General features: G+C 42.8%; 1 protein-coding gene across 3 annotated transcripts in view; it reads right to left on the bottom strand.

The window, feature by feature from the left end:
- Positions 1-15,037, bottom strand: part of LOC137340352 (sodium bicarbonate cotransporter 3-like) — a 220,172-nt gene that overhangs the window by 148,098 nt on the left and 57,037 nt on the right. The window lies entirely within an intron of this gene.

Here is a 15,037-nt window from a genome sequence, read left to right as displayed (position 1 = left end):
AGGCGGCGGGGTGCCACTTGAAGTAATTATTTAGGTATTTCAGGTTGTTTAGAGACCTGATTAACATGATATTTTAGGAGGGGTGGGGTTTTGCAAACAACTGGGATTGTTTCCCGTACTGGGGGAAACATTCCCCGTTCAAATGGATGTGTTGCAGCCATCAGCCTGTGGCAGCTGCAAAGGTCCAATTGACAGGTGGGGGGGGTGGGGGGAGACCCTCACTCATTGCAGGAGGCCACTCTGTCACTTTGGACAAAGTTTGGCCTCTACCACCCTCCTCCTAACAATAAAATTCACAAACTTGCACACTTACCCCGGTGTCCAGAGACATGTACCTACCTTCCGGACCCCCTCAAATGTACATCTTCCGGATGGGGGCCGCCGTAGCTGCAGTCATGACCTCCTTGGAGGAAGAGCAGCATCACCAGCCTCGCCAGCCACTTCTGACACGTGGAACCCCACAACAGTGCTGTGACACATCCACTTGCACAGCAGGAGGGCGGGCAACGGCAAAGAGAGATGCGTCGCAGAAGGCACTACCCTCACCACAGGGTCTACAGACCGAGGCTCAGCTTCCTGAACCTCTCTGAGCAGCAGTGCACACAGAGGCTCAGAGTCACTCGACATGTAGTCATGGACATCTGCAGTCTCCTTCATGCCGAGCTGCTCCCGGTTGGCCCAAGCACCATCTTCTTACCTGTTGCTGTCAAAGTCACCACTGCCCTCAACAACTTCTCCTCCGCATCCTTCCAGGGTGCCACAGGGGACATCGCCGACGTCTCTCAGTCGTCTGCACAAAAAAGCCCTGCAAATACACCTACACCCACTCTGCAGTGACACAATGGGTGTCATCAGTTGTGGGTCCTCAGTGATCCTCAGGAAAGGGCATTATTACACAAACCAGACAAGATTCACAAAGACGTGGCTGTAGTGGTGACAATATAATATGTTATGTGAGTTGATCAGAAATTAAATATAGGTAAAAACCATGACAAACCCTCAAACACTCTTGTGCATCCCCTTCATGCTCACGACACATTTGCCTTACGCTTCCTACTGCACATATGTGATGCATGCCCTGTGGCTGCAGCACAGGTAGTGGCAGGTTGAATGAGGCTGACCATGAAAGAGATGCATGAGAGGGTGAGTATGAGATAGAGCCATGAGATTGTACAAGGATTGGGTTGAGTGGTAGTGGTGGGATGAGTACTGGCGAGGTGGGTAAGTGCAGGTAAGTTGAGGATGAGCTTTGAGTGGGTGTGAGGAGTGATGTGATGGAGTAGTGTTGGCAGTGCAGAAGGAGATGTGGGGTGGGGGCGGTGATGTGGCAGACGGAGTGTAGGGGAATGACCAAGTGTACTCACTTCGGCTGACCTACCTAGGTCATTGCAGCACCTCCTGCACTGTATGCAGGTGCGCGATATGTTGGTGGTGCAGGTGACCTCCTCTGCCACCTTGAGCCAGGCCTTCTTGGTGGCAGAGGCAGGCCGCTTCCTCCCGCTGGGCTGCCTTCCCTCTGGGCTGATCCATGCTGTAATTTTTCTTATTTCCTGCAGCAGTCAGTGGAGGAGTGCCCCTTCAAATAGGGCTCCTCCAGCTGACAGCCTATGCTGCGCATGCGCAGTCCGCCCGCTGCACAGCTTTCCAGCGCGAAACCCGGAAGCACAGGTAAGTGGCTCCAATTAGCCTGCAATTCCGTGCAGAGCACCCCAATTTCACTGGGCGCCTTACCCAAGCGCCCAGTCGACCCCCCGCTGCGAACCCGCCGCCCTCCTAATATCGGGCCCATTATCTTTTTATATATTTTAAAAACCAGTGGGATAAAAATGACTGAATTGCATTGTTACACAGATTTAATAACTTCAGTTTAAAAAAAAATCAATGGTCAACAGCTCAAACTTTAACTGAAATATTTTGATTGTGCTGGCAAACATTTTGTGTAGTGTTTTTATTTACAGTACAGTTTTAACTTAGGGGGAAAAGACTTAGGGGGAAATGTTCAATCAATTGAGCTTCTTTTCACACAACTCTCAACAGCAGCAGGTGCCTTGGAAACCTGGATTGAGAGACTCCCATAACCAGCCTATTTTACCACCTCTTGTTTTTGCGCACAAGTTTCTGCTGAAGACCACTATTTTGAGTTTTGGTTGCAAGGTTTGTTGGGATTTTACCTAGTATTACAAGTTAGTTATCTATTGGCACACATGGAACCGTTGGCTGAGCATTCTTCTCATTTATGACTGGCATTCACGCCAGACAAGTGCCAGGCAATGACCATCTCCAACAAGCTCGAGTCTAACCACCTCCCCTTGACATTCAACGGCATTACCAGCGCCGTATCCCCCAGCATCAACATCCAGGGGGTTCACCATAGACTAGAAACTTAACTGGACCAGCCACATAAATTCTGTGGCTACAAGAGCAGGTCAGAGGCTGGGTATTCTGCAGCGAGTGACTCACCTCCTAACTCCCCAAAGCCTTTCCACCATCTACAAGGCACAAGTCAGGAGTGTGATGGAATACTCTCCACTTGCCTGGATGAGTGCAGCTCCAACAACACACAAGCTCGACACCATCCAGGACAAAGCAGCCCGCTTGATTGGCACCCCATCCACCACCCTAAACATTCACTCCCTTCACCACCGGCGTACTGTGGCTGCAGTGTGTACCATCCACAGGATGCACTGCAGCAACTCGCCAAGGCTTCTTCGACAACACCTCCCAAACCAGTGACCTCTACCACCTAGGAGGACAAGAGCAGCAGGCACATGGGAACACCACCACCTGCACGTTCCCCTCCAAGTCACACACCATCCCGACTTGGAAATATATCGCCGTTGCTGGGTCAAAATCCTGGAACTCCCTAACAGCACTGTGGGAGAAGCTTCACCACACGGACTGCAGCGGTTCAAGAAGGAGGCTCACCACCACCTTCTCAAGGGCAACTAGGGATGGGCAATAAATGCTGGCCTCGCCAGCGACGCCCACATTCCATGAATGAATAAAAAAAACTACAGTTACTGGCCCTCAATTTAGCTGGTGCTGCAATTTTTCACTTTCAAATACGAGAAAAACTTCTGAGCTTCTCCAATACAGGGGCAACAACAGTTGGACCTTTACCAAGGACTTATCTGCGAATTAGGGTTATAGCCCAAATTAAGTCAATTTTTGAATGTCAGGAGCCTTAACTCACAAAACAAGTCTAATAAAGGTTCTGATCGAAGAGCATACAGACATAGCATTCTTGCAGGAGATCCAGCTGGGCAAAAAGCATGGCTCTATTTTGCCTGGGTTAGTGGAATGGCATTGAAGAAAAGCCCAATGCCACTGGAACAGCAACCTCTACAAGTTACCCCCCACGCCCCAAGAAAAGGGAACCACAAAAACAGGACAAGTGACCCAGCAACTAAAATTATGTATATTCTGATTGTTAAGCTTCCTAGAAACTGGTTTTCTCCCTTTTCACATCCCATTCATCAAAGGAAAAGAAAGGGTAACAATTTTGCTTTACTGTTCTTGTGCCTATGTGCATAGTGAAAAAGGGCACTGCATTGATTTCTATTCTCTTGACATTATTGCAGATCTTTATCTCATTCCCTCCCAAAAATGCATTCTAACGCTATGGTTTTCAAACTTGGGTCCACAGGCCCGCAAAAGGTTTTTCATGGTCATAATGTGAAATCTACATTTCTGGCATGCACTTATAATTCAGACACTGGCACAACACTTCTGTTGTCAATACTTAAAGCTTTCTACACTGTTTACCTTTGGGTTACTGAAACCATTTTTGGAAGTTTAAAATTGAGGGGTCCATCACCATAACTTTTTTTTAAAAATCATTGCTCTAATGTTTCTTAATCCCATGTCTGCAGATGATGTTGCCAAGCGGCAGCATGTAGATAAGGTCTTGGAAGGGGTCAAGGATAGATCCTTGGAAGACTCAAGGTAGTTGTGCAAGTGCTAGAAGAGAAGCCACTGCTGAAGATGCTCTGGCTACAGTAGGATTTCAGCAGAACCAAGTAAGGGCAGACCCAATGAGCTGGACAATGGAAGAGAGGTGTTGGAGGAGGCTGGCTGAAAGTGTCAACGGCTGCAGAGATTTGAGACGGTATAATGCACCAAAGTTAGAGAATGTCTCGAGTGATTTTCATTTGGGAGGTTTTGGTGCTGTGGGAGGAGCAGAAAGCTGATTGGAAAGATTCAAACAGGGAGTTACAGGTGAGATGGGGACCAATTTGGGTGGCAACAATACGTTCAAGAACTTTGGAGAGGAAAGAGAAATCAGAGATGGAGCAGTAGTTTGCAAAAACAGACTGTCGGTTTTTTGAGGTTGGGGAATGAGGATGATGGTTTTGAAATTGTCGCCATCACTTCCCAACAGTACTTGAGAAGGAACCATTTATAATGCCAGTTAGTATGGTTTCCAGGAAGAAGTGGGTGGTCAGATTAGTGGAAATGGGGTCAAGGGAGCAGGAGGTGGGTCGCATGGAGAAGATGAGCTTGGAGGGAGCACGGGAGAGATGGGAAAGAAACTAGAGACACAGGTACAGGAGTACAGCAGGTTTGGCTTGGTAGGCAAGAGGGGGGCAAAGCAGCAGAGGCATCGGAATGGATGGTTCCAATCCCAGTGACAAAGAGGCCCATGAGCTCTTTACACGTTGTTGGAGGCGAGAGTGGATGGGACAGGGAAAAGTGGTTTAAAGTTGGTAGTGGAGAAAAGAAGCCGGGGTTATCTTTGCAACCCCCCACCCCCACCCCACGATGATCCCAGGACACTGGGCCTCATCCTAGTACTGAAATGTCTTCTTGTCTCTTTCCTCCTTATCTGTGTAACCACCTCGAACTCTACAACTCTGCCCCCAAAATTCTATCCCTCTGGCTCTGGTTCAACAACTCCACCCCCCCACCCTCACTTCACCCACCATTGATGGCCACGTTTTTAGCCACCTACAGCCCATGCACTGGAATTTCTTCCCTAAACTTCTTCTCCCGCTACTCCTTTAAGACCCTCCTTAAACCACATACCTTTGACCAAGCTTTTGGTCACCCATAATATCTCCCCCTTTGGATCAGCATCCATTTTTTTTTGATTACACCTTTGACATGCCTTAGTACATTTTTCTACATATAAAAGAGCTATATAAAAGCAAGTTGCTGGTGTTGAGCGGTTTTGACAGAGGATACTGAGGCCTGGTAGAACTTAATTGACCCAACCAGATCTGGTGATGGATGGCTAAGTCAGTTGTACACCAGATACGCTTAGATCTACATCCCTTGGACAAGGGAGTGAAGATGGGCACTATATGAAGGCGATCGACCAGGATAGGAGACAGTAAAGGTTTTGCTGGTGACAAGGGGATTGAAGATTGAGATGACAGTAGTTGAGCAAATTGACAGCTGCAGAGGTATTGTGGTGAATGGAGGGCCAAAAGCTAGGCAGTTTGAAAGTGCACTTCTAAGTGACTTGGGGAGAGCTTCCCCCTCAGGGTCAGACACAAAAGGAAGTGGTGTTATAAAAGGGTAGGGGGATATGGGTGGTAAGGCATACAAGTGGCCGGAGATGGTCTCATCAGTGATCAAGTCACAGGGGTGGAGAGATGACAAGCTCAAGGCGGTGACAGCAAATATGTGTAGGGGAGTTTATATGGAGGAAAAGGTTTAGGGAGGATAGGAGGGAGGTGAATTCAGGCAAGGGAATCCTTATCCACCTTCAAAAACCTCCTCAAAACCTAATTTGTTTGACCATGCTTTGGGCCACTATCCCTAACTACTCACTCTACCTGCGTGGGTCTCTAAATCCCCTGTAAATTGCCGTGATGATTCATTAGATGAAAGACATTATAAAAATGCAAAAAGTTGCTGTCATGCAATCAAAGGCAAGACCATTGTTGAAGTTGACCTGAATTGACTTGTTCCCTACTTCTGTGGGAAGCTCCCCGTTCATGCTAGATTAATAGCAGGAAAGGAGCTCTCTCTTACCTTCTTAATTATAAGACAGGCTGAGATATTTACAATCTCTGACCAGAAGCATACGCAACAGAGATGACATCAAGCATTGGAGGCAGTGTAGAGACACAAGACTGAGCACTAGTGTCAAAGGTTTTGAGTTACAAGGAAAGGAACTTGTCCAGCCTGAAAAGGATGTGCCAGAGAGGTGATCTTAGTGATAGATAGTTAAAGGATTGGAAAAAGGCAAATCCAGAACATTATTTGAAATTAAAATTACGAAAGTAGGACAAGGGAACACATGTTTAAGCTGGTAAAAGGTAAGTTTACGACTGATTATATAAAACCCATCTCTGCATAGAATGGTCTCCCAGGTAGAGTACTGAAGGTGAAAACTTTGGAAACATTTAAGGAACAACTGGATGCTGGAATGGGGAGGGGCTTAGGGTCCTTCTGGATGAATGAACCAAGATGGGCCGAATGGCCTTCCTTATTCGCAATTATCTTGTGACATTTTATGAGGAGAATAAGTTGATCCAGGAGACCAGGCTGAGCTATCCAGCCACTTGGTGGTGCTCTGGAGACATAAAAAGGGAACTACTTGCACAGCTCTTGCTGTTTGATTGAAAAAGGACAAGGACCAACTCAAGTGTAGAGCTGAATGACCAAGACAGTCTAAATTTTAAGTCATAAAAAAAAAACCTTGCTGATACAAGTAATAAACAAAATGTAGGTAAATTGGTAGAATAAACAAACATTCAGAAGTCTCTCAATTACCCCCTTGAATGTTGTTAACATAGCATTCACCCAAGAGAGAATTGTGTTTCTCTTAGCCAAAAGGTCAAAACAACCAGAACTATCATCTGACAGGGATCATAGAAGGTTATGGCACAGAAGGAGGCCATTCGGCCCATCGTGTCCGCGCCAGCCGAAAAAGAGCTATCCAGCACTTGGTCCGTAGCCCTGTAGGTTACGGCACTTCAAGTGCATATCCAAGTACTTTTTAAATGAGTGAGGGTTTCTGCCTCTACCACCCTTTCAGGCAGTAAGTTCCAGGCCCCCACCACCCTCAATGAAAACATTTCTCCTCTGCTCCCCTCTAATCCTTCTACCAATTACTTTAAATCTAGGCCCCCTGGTCACTGACCCCTCTGCTAAGGGAAATAGGTCCTCCCTATCCACTATCTAGTATAGTCATAATTTTATATCCCTCAATTAAATCTCCCCTCGGCCTCCTGTGCTCCAAAGAAAGCAACCCCAGCCTATCCAATCTTTTCTCGTAGCTAAAATTCTCCAGCCCTGGCGACATCCTCGTAAATCTCCTCTGTACCCTCTCTAGTGCAATCACATCTTTCCTGATGACCAGAACTATACGCAGTACTCAAGCTGTGGCCGAACCAATGTTTTATACAGTTCAAGCATAACCTCCCTGCTCTTATATTCCATGCCTCAGCTAATAAAGGAAAGTATCCCATATGCCTTTTTAAACCACCTTCTCTACCTGTCCTGCTACCTTCAGGGATCTGTGGAGTCCTCCCCAATGCATTACCTCACACTTCTCTGGATTGAATTCCATTTGCCACTTTTCTGCCCACCTGACCAATCCATTGATATCTTCCTGCAGTCTACAGCTCTCCTCCTCACTATCAACCATACGGCCAATTTTTGTATCATCTGCAAACTTCTTGCTCAAGCCCCCACATTCAAGTCCGAATCATTAATATACACCACAAAAAGCAAGGGACCTGGTACTAAGTCTTGCAGAACCCCACTGGAAACAGCCTTCCAATCACAAAAACACCCGTCAACCATTACCCTTTGCTTCCTGCCACTGAGCCAATTTTGGATCCAACTAGCCACTTTCCCTTGGATCCCATGGGCTTTTACATTTTTTAAACCAGTCTACCATGTGGGGCCTTGTCAAAAGCCTTGCTAAAACCCATGTACACTACATCAAACGAGTTACCCACATCGATCCTCCTTGTTACCTGCTCAAAAAATTCAATCAAGTTAGTTAGTCACGACCTTCCCTTAACAAATCCACGCTGACAGTCCTTGATTAACCCGTGCCTTTCTAAATGGCGACTTATGCTGTCCCTCAAAATTGATTCCAATAATTTGGTCATCACCGAGATTAGACTGAATGGCCTCTAATTACTCGGTCTATCTCTTTCTTCCTTTTTAAACAACGGTACAATGTTAGCAGTCCTCCAATCCTCTGGCACCTTGCCTGTAGCCAGGTAGGATCGGAAAATGATGATCAGACCCTCCGCTATTTCCTCCCTTGCTTCTCTTAGCAGCCTGGGATACACTGCAACCGGGCCTGGCAATTTATCTACTTTCAAAGATGCTAAACCCCTTAATACTTCCTCTCCAACTATGTTTATCCCATCCAATATTTCACACTTCTCCTCCTTAACTACAATCTCTGTATCGTCCCACTCTTTTGAGAAGACAGGTGCAAAGTATTCATTAAGAACCATACCCACATCTTCCGCCTCCACAAATAGGTTACCTTTTTGGTCTCGAATAGGCTCTACTCTTCCCTTAGTCCTCTTGCTGTTTATTGTGTATCTGTATTTGTATCTTTATTGTTTATTTGTATTTATAAAACATTTTTGGGTTTTCCTTGCCAGTATTTTTTCATGTCCTCTCTTTGCTTTCCTAATTTCCTTTTTAATTTCATCCCTGCGCTTTCTATACTCCTCCAGGTTTTCTGCAGTATTGAGCTCTCGGTGGTGTCTGACATAAGCTTCCCTTTTTTGCCTTATCTTACCTTGTATGCTCCTTGTTATCCAGTGGGCTCTAGATTTGGATATCCCACCCTTTTTCTTTGTGGGAACGTGTTTACTCTGAACCCCCTGAATGCCTCCCACTGCTCTGACACTGATTTACCTTCAAGTAGTTATTTCCAATCCATTTTTGCTAAATCACTTCTCAGCTTAGTAAAATTGGCCTTTCCCCAATTTAGAACTTTTACTCCGGTTCTATCTTTGTCCTTTTCCATAACTATGCTAAATCTAACTGAATTATGATCACTACTTCAAACGCTCTCCTACTGATACTCCTTCCACCTGCCCAGCTTCATTCCCTAAAACTAAATCCAGAACTGCCCCCCTCTTGTTTGGCTTGCTACATACTGGCTAAAACAGTTCTCCTGAATGCAATTTAAGAATTCTGCGTCCTCTATACCTTTTGCACTGGTTGTATGCCAGTTAATATTAGGGTAGTTGAAATCCCTAATATTAACTGGGATATATATTAAAAACAAAAGAGTATAATCCCTAACAAAATACTGCTCTTTTGTTTTTGCCCTTCTCAGAAATTTGCCTAAGAGAGACATCTATTTCCTCTGGATCTGCAAGGCTCTAACACTGCATATTTATCAAAATGCCTCCTAGGATGCATCAAGAGTTTGTTTCTGTGGAGTCAGAATGATCTACACAATATAAACTAGAAAAGAACAGACTATCCTAGATGAGTATGTTCCAATATGGACAGCCAAATCTATGCTGCATTATCAGATTGTACAGAGGTAGTTCTGTTATAATTAAGGATATGGCAAAAGAAAGGGACACGCAAGTACAAGATTTAGTGTAGAAAGATAGGTTAGGTTTGGTTATACTACTACAACAACTCACATTGATATAGCACCTTTAACATAGAAAAACGGCCCAAGGTGCTTCATGGAAAAAGTTCAAATTGAATACAGAACATAGGAACAGGAGTAGGCCTTTCAGCCCCTCGTGCCTGCTATGCCATTTGATAAGATCATGGCTGATCTGTGATCTAACTCCATATACCTGCCTTTGGCCCATATCCCTTAATACCTTTGATTGCTAAAAAACTATCTATCTCAGATTTAAATTTAGCAATCGAGCTAGTATCAATTGCCGTTTGCGGAAGAGAGTTCCAAACTTCTACCACCCTTTGTGTGTAGAAATGTTTTCTAATCTCGCTCCTGAAAGGTCTGGCTCTAATTTTTAAGACTGTGCCCCCTACTCCTAGAATCCCCAACCAGCGGAAATAGTTTCTCTCTATCCACCCTATCCGTTCCCCTTAATATCTTATAAACTTTGATCAGATCACCCCTTAACCTTCGAAACTCCAGAGAATACAACCCCAATTTGTGTAATCTCTCCTTGTAACTTAACATTTTTTTAAAAAGAAAGAGAATGGGGGGGAAAAAAAGTGTACGTGGGCCCAAACGGTCAAGCAGAATTCAGATTAAATTGAGCTAGATGTTAATTTTAGTAGTTCAGGTTTAAAAAAAGAGTAATAAAAAGTTATTGTTGCTCTTGCAGCAGCTTTAGTACTAAAATGATAGTGGTTATTTTCAACTCAGAGTAGGTGTGTTGAAAACTTTGAAAATCAGTTGTCGCAGGGAGACATCTATTTCCTCTGGATTTGGCAAGAGTCTAACGCTGCATATTTATCAAAATGCCTCCAGAGACAGATCCACCTCCAGTAGCAGTGCTGCTAGTATCAGGCAGGCAGAGCCAAAAGGTGTTTCTTTTCCCTCTACAGTTGCTTCAATGTAACACCACATTGTGGAACAATTCTGAAATATGAATAATAAAAGAACATGCATTTATATAGCTGATTTAATCTCCTCAGGATGTCCCAAAGTACTTCACAGCCAATTAAGTATTTTTCAAGTGTAACTGTTGCAAAGAAAATCAGTGTGCCACCCAATTTGCACGCAGCAAGATCGCACAACAGCAAGGGGAAAATTACCAGATAATCTGTTTTAGTAGTGTTGGTTGAGGGGTGAATGTTGGCCAAGACACTGCGAGAAATTTTACTCTTCTTCAAATAGTGCCATGGGATCTTTTACATCCATCTGAGCAGGCAGATGAGGACTTAGTTTAATACCTCATCCAAAAAACAGCACCTCTGACAATGCAGCATTGAAGCATCAGCATAGATTATGTGCTCAAATTTCTGGAGCGGGATTCAAACCCAAAACCTCCTGGCTCAATGACTGAACCATTACTGACACTTAAGCACACCATACGTTTAATTTAATTTTGTTCTCCACCTAATTTAGCCCATATATTTTAACCCCTCTCCCCCCCCAATTAAAACGAGTGAAAAAGATTTTGTTTACTCATTTCTTCTAGCTGTAAATTCAGAAAAATAAATGTTCCTACAAATCAAATGCTAAAGGGGTAAACATCAATTTTTCTACAGTCATGATATTTTGTAAGCCAAGAATTTAAGGAATTGGTTTACACATACTGCTGATTTTATACCATTTTGATTACATACTGCTGGGGTTTGCAAGGGTTTTTAGCAGACAACTGAGTTCATAGCAGGACATGACTAGAACTGCAGTCATCAGGTTTTATTTCATTGTGTATGATAGAAAAAAAATCACAGCCATACAAACTTACCGTTTGGTACAGTAACAGCACATCCATTAAAAGCTACACCTGCTGCTGCACAGTATACAACACAACTAATCTGAAAATAGAATTCAAATCCAATCTCAAAAGGACATCACTATTAAACTTGGTATAGGTTAACATAATGCAATACTTAATCCAGCAATAGAAATATATTTTAGGAACATTACACAATATCAATTAATCCTGGATGCTATGTAAATGTTAATGCATTTTTTTGAGAGAAGCAGAAAAAAAAAGTGTAAATTCAAGTCAAACCTCTGTAGGTCAATAAAAAGACAGAAAAAAATCATCACCAAGTTTATCACCAGCTTTACTGAGCACAGCCAGAGAACAACCACTAAGCTCACCTAACCAAATATGTGAACCTCCTTCTTAATGGATAATAACCCAGAGAAGTCAGTTATGTAAAAACCCAATACAAATTGAAAATACTGCAGTACTCAACTGATAGTGAATTTTTATACAGCTGATGCTTCTAGATTGGCATTCAGGACTGAAGGTTGGTTCAATCACAATAAGCTGCTTGCTAACGTCAGATCAGTTCAGACCATTTTGAGCGGACATTCAGTCTACAGCACAGAAACAGACAGTTGGCCCAACTGGTCTATACTGGCGTTTATGCTCCACATGAGCCTCCTCCTACTTCATCTACCCCCATCAGCATACCCTTTGATTCCTTTCTCCCTCATGTGCTTATCTAACTTCTCCTTAGATGCATCTATGCTATTTGCCTCAACTATTCCTCGTGGTAGCACGTTCCACATTTTTACCAGTCTTTGGGTAGAGGTTTCTCCTAAATTCACTACTGGATTTAGTACTGACTATCATATTGATGACCTTGGGTTTTGGACTCCCCCACAAGTGGAAACATTTTCTCCACATCCATCCTATCAAACCCTTTCATTGTCTTAAAGACTTCAATCAGGACACCCCTCAGCCTTTTCTTTTCTATAGAAATGAGCAGCAGTTTAGTCTTTCCTGATAAGTATATCCTCTCAGTTCTGGTATCATCCTTGTGAATCTTTTTTGCACCTTCTCCAATGCCTCTATCCTTTTTATAATATGGAGACCAGAACGGTGCACAGTACTCCAAGTGTGGTCTAACCAAGGTTCTATACAAGTTTAACATGGAGATCTCCAACAGGCTGCAGTAGAGAACTTCAGTTTTAACAGGCACAAGGGAAGAAACATAAGATTCTGAGGGGGCTTGTCTGGGATGATGCAGAGAGGTTGTTTTCCCTGGTTGGAGAGTCTAGAACTAGGGGACATAGTCTCAGGATAAGGGGTCGGCCATTTAAGACTGAGGTGAGGAGGAATTTCTTCACTCAGTGGGTTGTGAATCTTTGAATTCTCTACCCCAGAGGGCTGTGAATGCTCAGTCGTTGAGTATATTCAAGGCTAAGATATATAGATTTTTGGACCCTAGGGGAATCAAGGGATATGAGGATTGGTCGGGAAAGTGGAATTGAGGTCGAAGATCAGCCATGGTCTTATTGAATGGCGGTGCAGGTTCGAGGCCATATGGCCTACTCCTGCTCCTATTTCTTATGTTCTATGGAGGCAGTCACCTTCAAGTGTGAATAACGGTAGCTAAAAATATTTCTTAATCATAAGTAATCAAAATCATAATGGGCAGACACATAGCAGATTAAATTTAATGCAGATAAGTGCGAAATGATACATTTTGGAAGGATAAATGAGGAAAGGCAATAAAAATTGAATAGTACAATTTTAAAGGGGGTGCAGGAACAGAGACACTTGGGGGTTCACAAATACAAATCTTTGAAGGTGGCAGGACAAGCTGAGAAGGATGTTTAAAAAGCATGTGGGATCTTTGGCTTTATAAATAGAGGCAGAGAGTACAAAAGCAAGGAAGTTATGGTAAATCTTTATAAATCACTGGCTAGGCCTCAGCTAGAGTACTGTGTCCAATTTTGGGCACCACACTTTAGGAAGGATGTAAAAGCCTCAGAGGGTGGTGGAAGCAGATTCAATAGTAACTTTCAAAAGGGAATTGGATATATACTGAAAAGGAGAAACTTGCAAAGCTATAGGAAAAAAAAGAGCTGGGGAATGGGACTAATTGGATAGCTTTTTCAAAGAGCTGGCACAGACATGACGGGCCAAATGGCCTTCGTCTATGCTGTATAATTCTATAGAAAAAAATTCATTAGATGCAACTAGTTCGTTACCTGTGTCACATATTGTTGAGTACTTCACCTAAGACACAAGTTAGAAAAGCAACGTGATTTTACTGAATCCTTTTCTTCTTTCTCTGTCCCTTTTACCATTTCCTTCACATCCAGATAGATGTTTGTAATATGAACACAGCAAAAATGAGAAGCAATGTCTATGGCTAATAGTACCAAAAAATAATTCAAATATTGGATATTTCAATTTAACGGCATAAATCAACAAATCAGCAAAATAGAAAGCTTGCGCTAAAAAAACAATGAAGTATCAGACTATCAATTAAGCAACTTTGAATTAAAGGTAGACTGTATAGAGTCGAATTTCCTCAGCTGTTCTGCCAGAAACCCACCGCAAACTCTGGCAGGATAAGCACTGGAGGGGACTGGTCGGTACACTTCTGGCATAGATTTGCACTTGTTTTACGTCAGTTTTTGCTAATGAGATTCTCAACAAATTTCACACCGACGGGAAGATTGGCGTAAATTTAGTGCAACTTGCCATTTCAGGAAATTCTGGGTCATTGAGTGTACTGTTGTGAAAAATAGGTTTGTACAGCTAACTAGCGTCTTTTAAATTATTTTGCAAATGTTCGTTTGCAATGATTGATTCGAACCTGGAAGGATGTTCATTTATTTTTAGCTTAAGGTATTTACAGGTCAATATTGTTCACCAGCAAGGAATGTTTTTAAAATAATTTACTGTAAAGGCCTAGAACATTAGGTGATCTAGGAAAGTCAAGGTGGTGGTTTTGGAAAGGTTAAATTGTTTAGTTCAAAGTAGACATATTGATTGTAAAATGTAATCCAACAGTTAATTCTGTAGTACCAATTCTCAAAGCACAAAGAAAGTGTAATAGCAGTATGTGTAAGAAGTCACGGTGGGAATTGATGAACCACTGCAAACTCTACTACAGAATCAAAGTGAAACAAAATTCTCGTATACCGCAAGGAAAGAGATTTTTTTTAATTCTCATTCTCAGACGATTACAGGCTTAGAATCATAGAATGATACAGCACAGAAGGAAGCCATTTGGCCTGTCGTGCCTATGCCAGGGAAAAGGACCAAATGTCAGGAGTTAGATTTAACCCTAGAAAGCACATTTTGTTGTTTCGAATTATAGAATAACGGGAATTAACCTTCCAAAGTTTTGATTAATATCTAACATTCTATTAAGTTGAATCTAGCAATTGGTGACCTATTTTGACACATAAAATTAAGTTTATTATACTTTTGATTAATTAGATTTTATGTAATGGTAAACATTAATCAACTAGAACAGGTTAGAAATTGCTGTTTGGCAACAACAGTTGGCAAATGTTTAATCCTTTAGTAAGTTATCCCAATTATTTTAAACAGGTTTGCACCTTCAATAACCTTGCAGAGGAAAGTCAAACTAACATGCTATGCATTTGTCTGCTAATATCGTTAACTGTAATTTCTAACCTTATATTGCTATGGTTGGCGATTGTAATCTTTAATTGTAGTAT

Source organism: Heptranchias perlo, chromosome 2, assembly GCF_035084215.1.
Source record: "Heptranchias perlo isolate sHepPer1 chromosome 2, sHepPer1.hap1, whole genome shotgun sequence".
NCBI lineage: Eukaryota > Metazoa > Chordata > Chondrichthyes > Hexanchiformes > Hexanchidae > Heptranchias > Heptranchias perlo.
The sequence above is the reverse complement of the archived record's forward strand: the minus strand, read 5'-3'. Positions and strand labels throughout refer to the sequence as shown.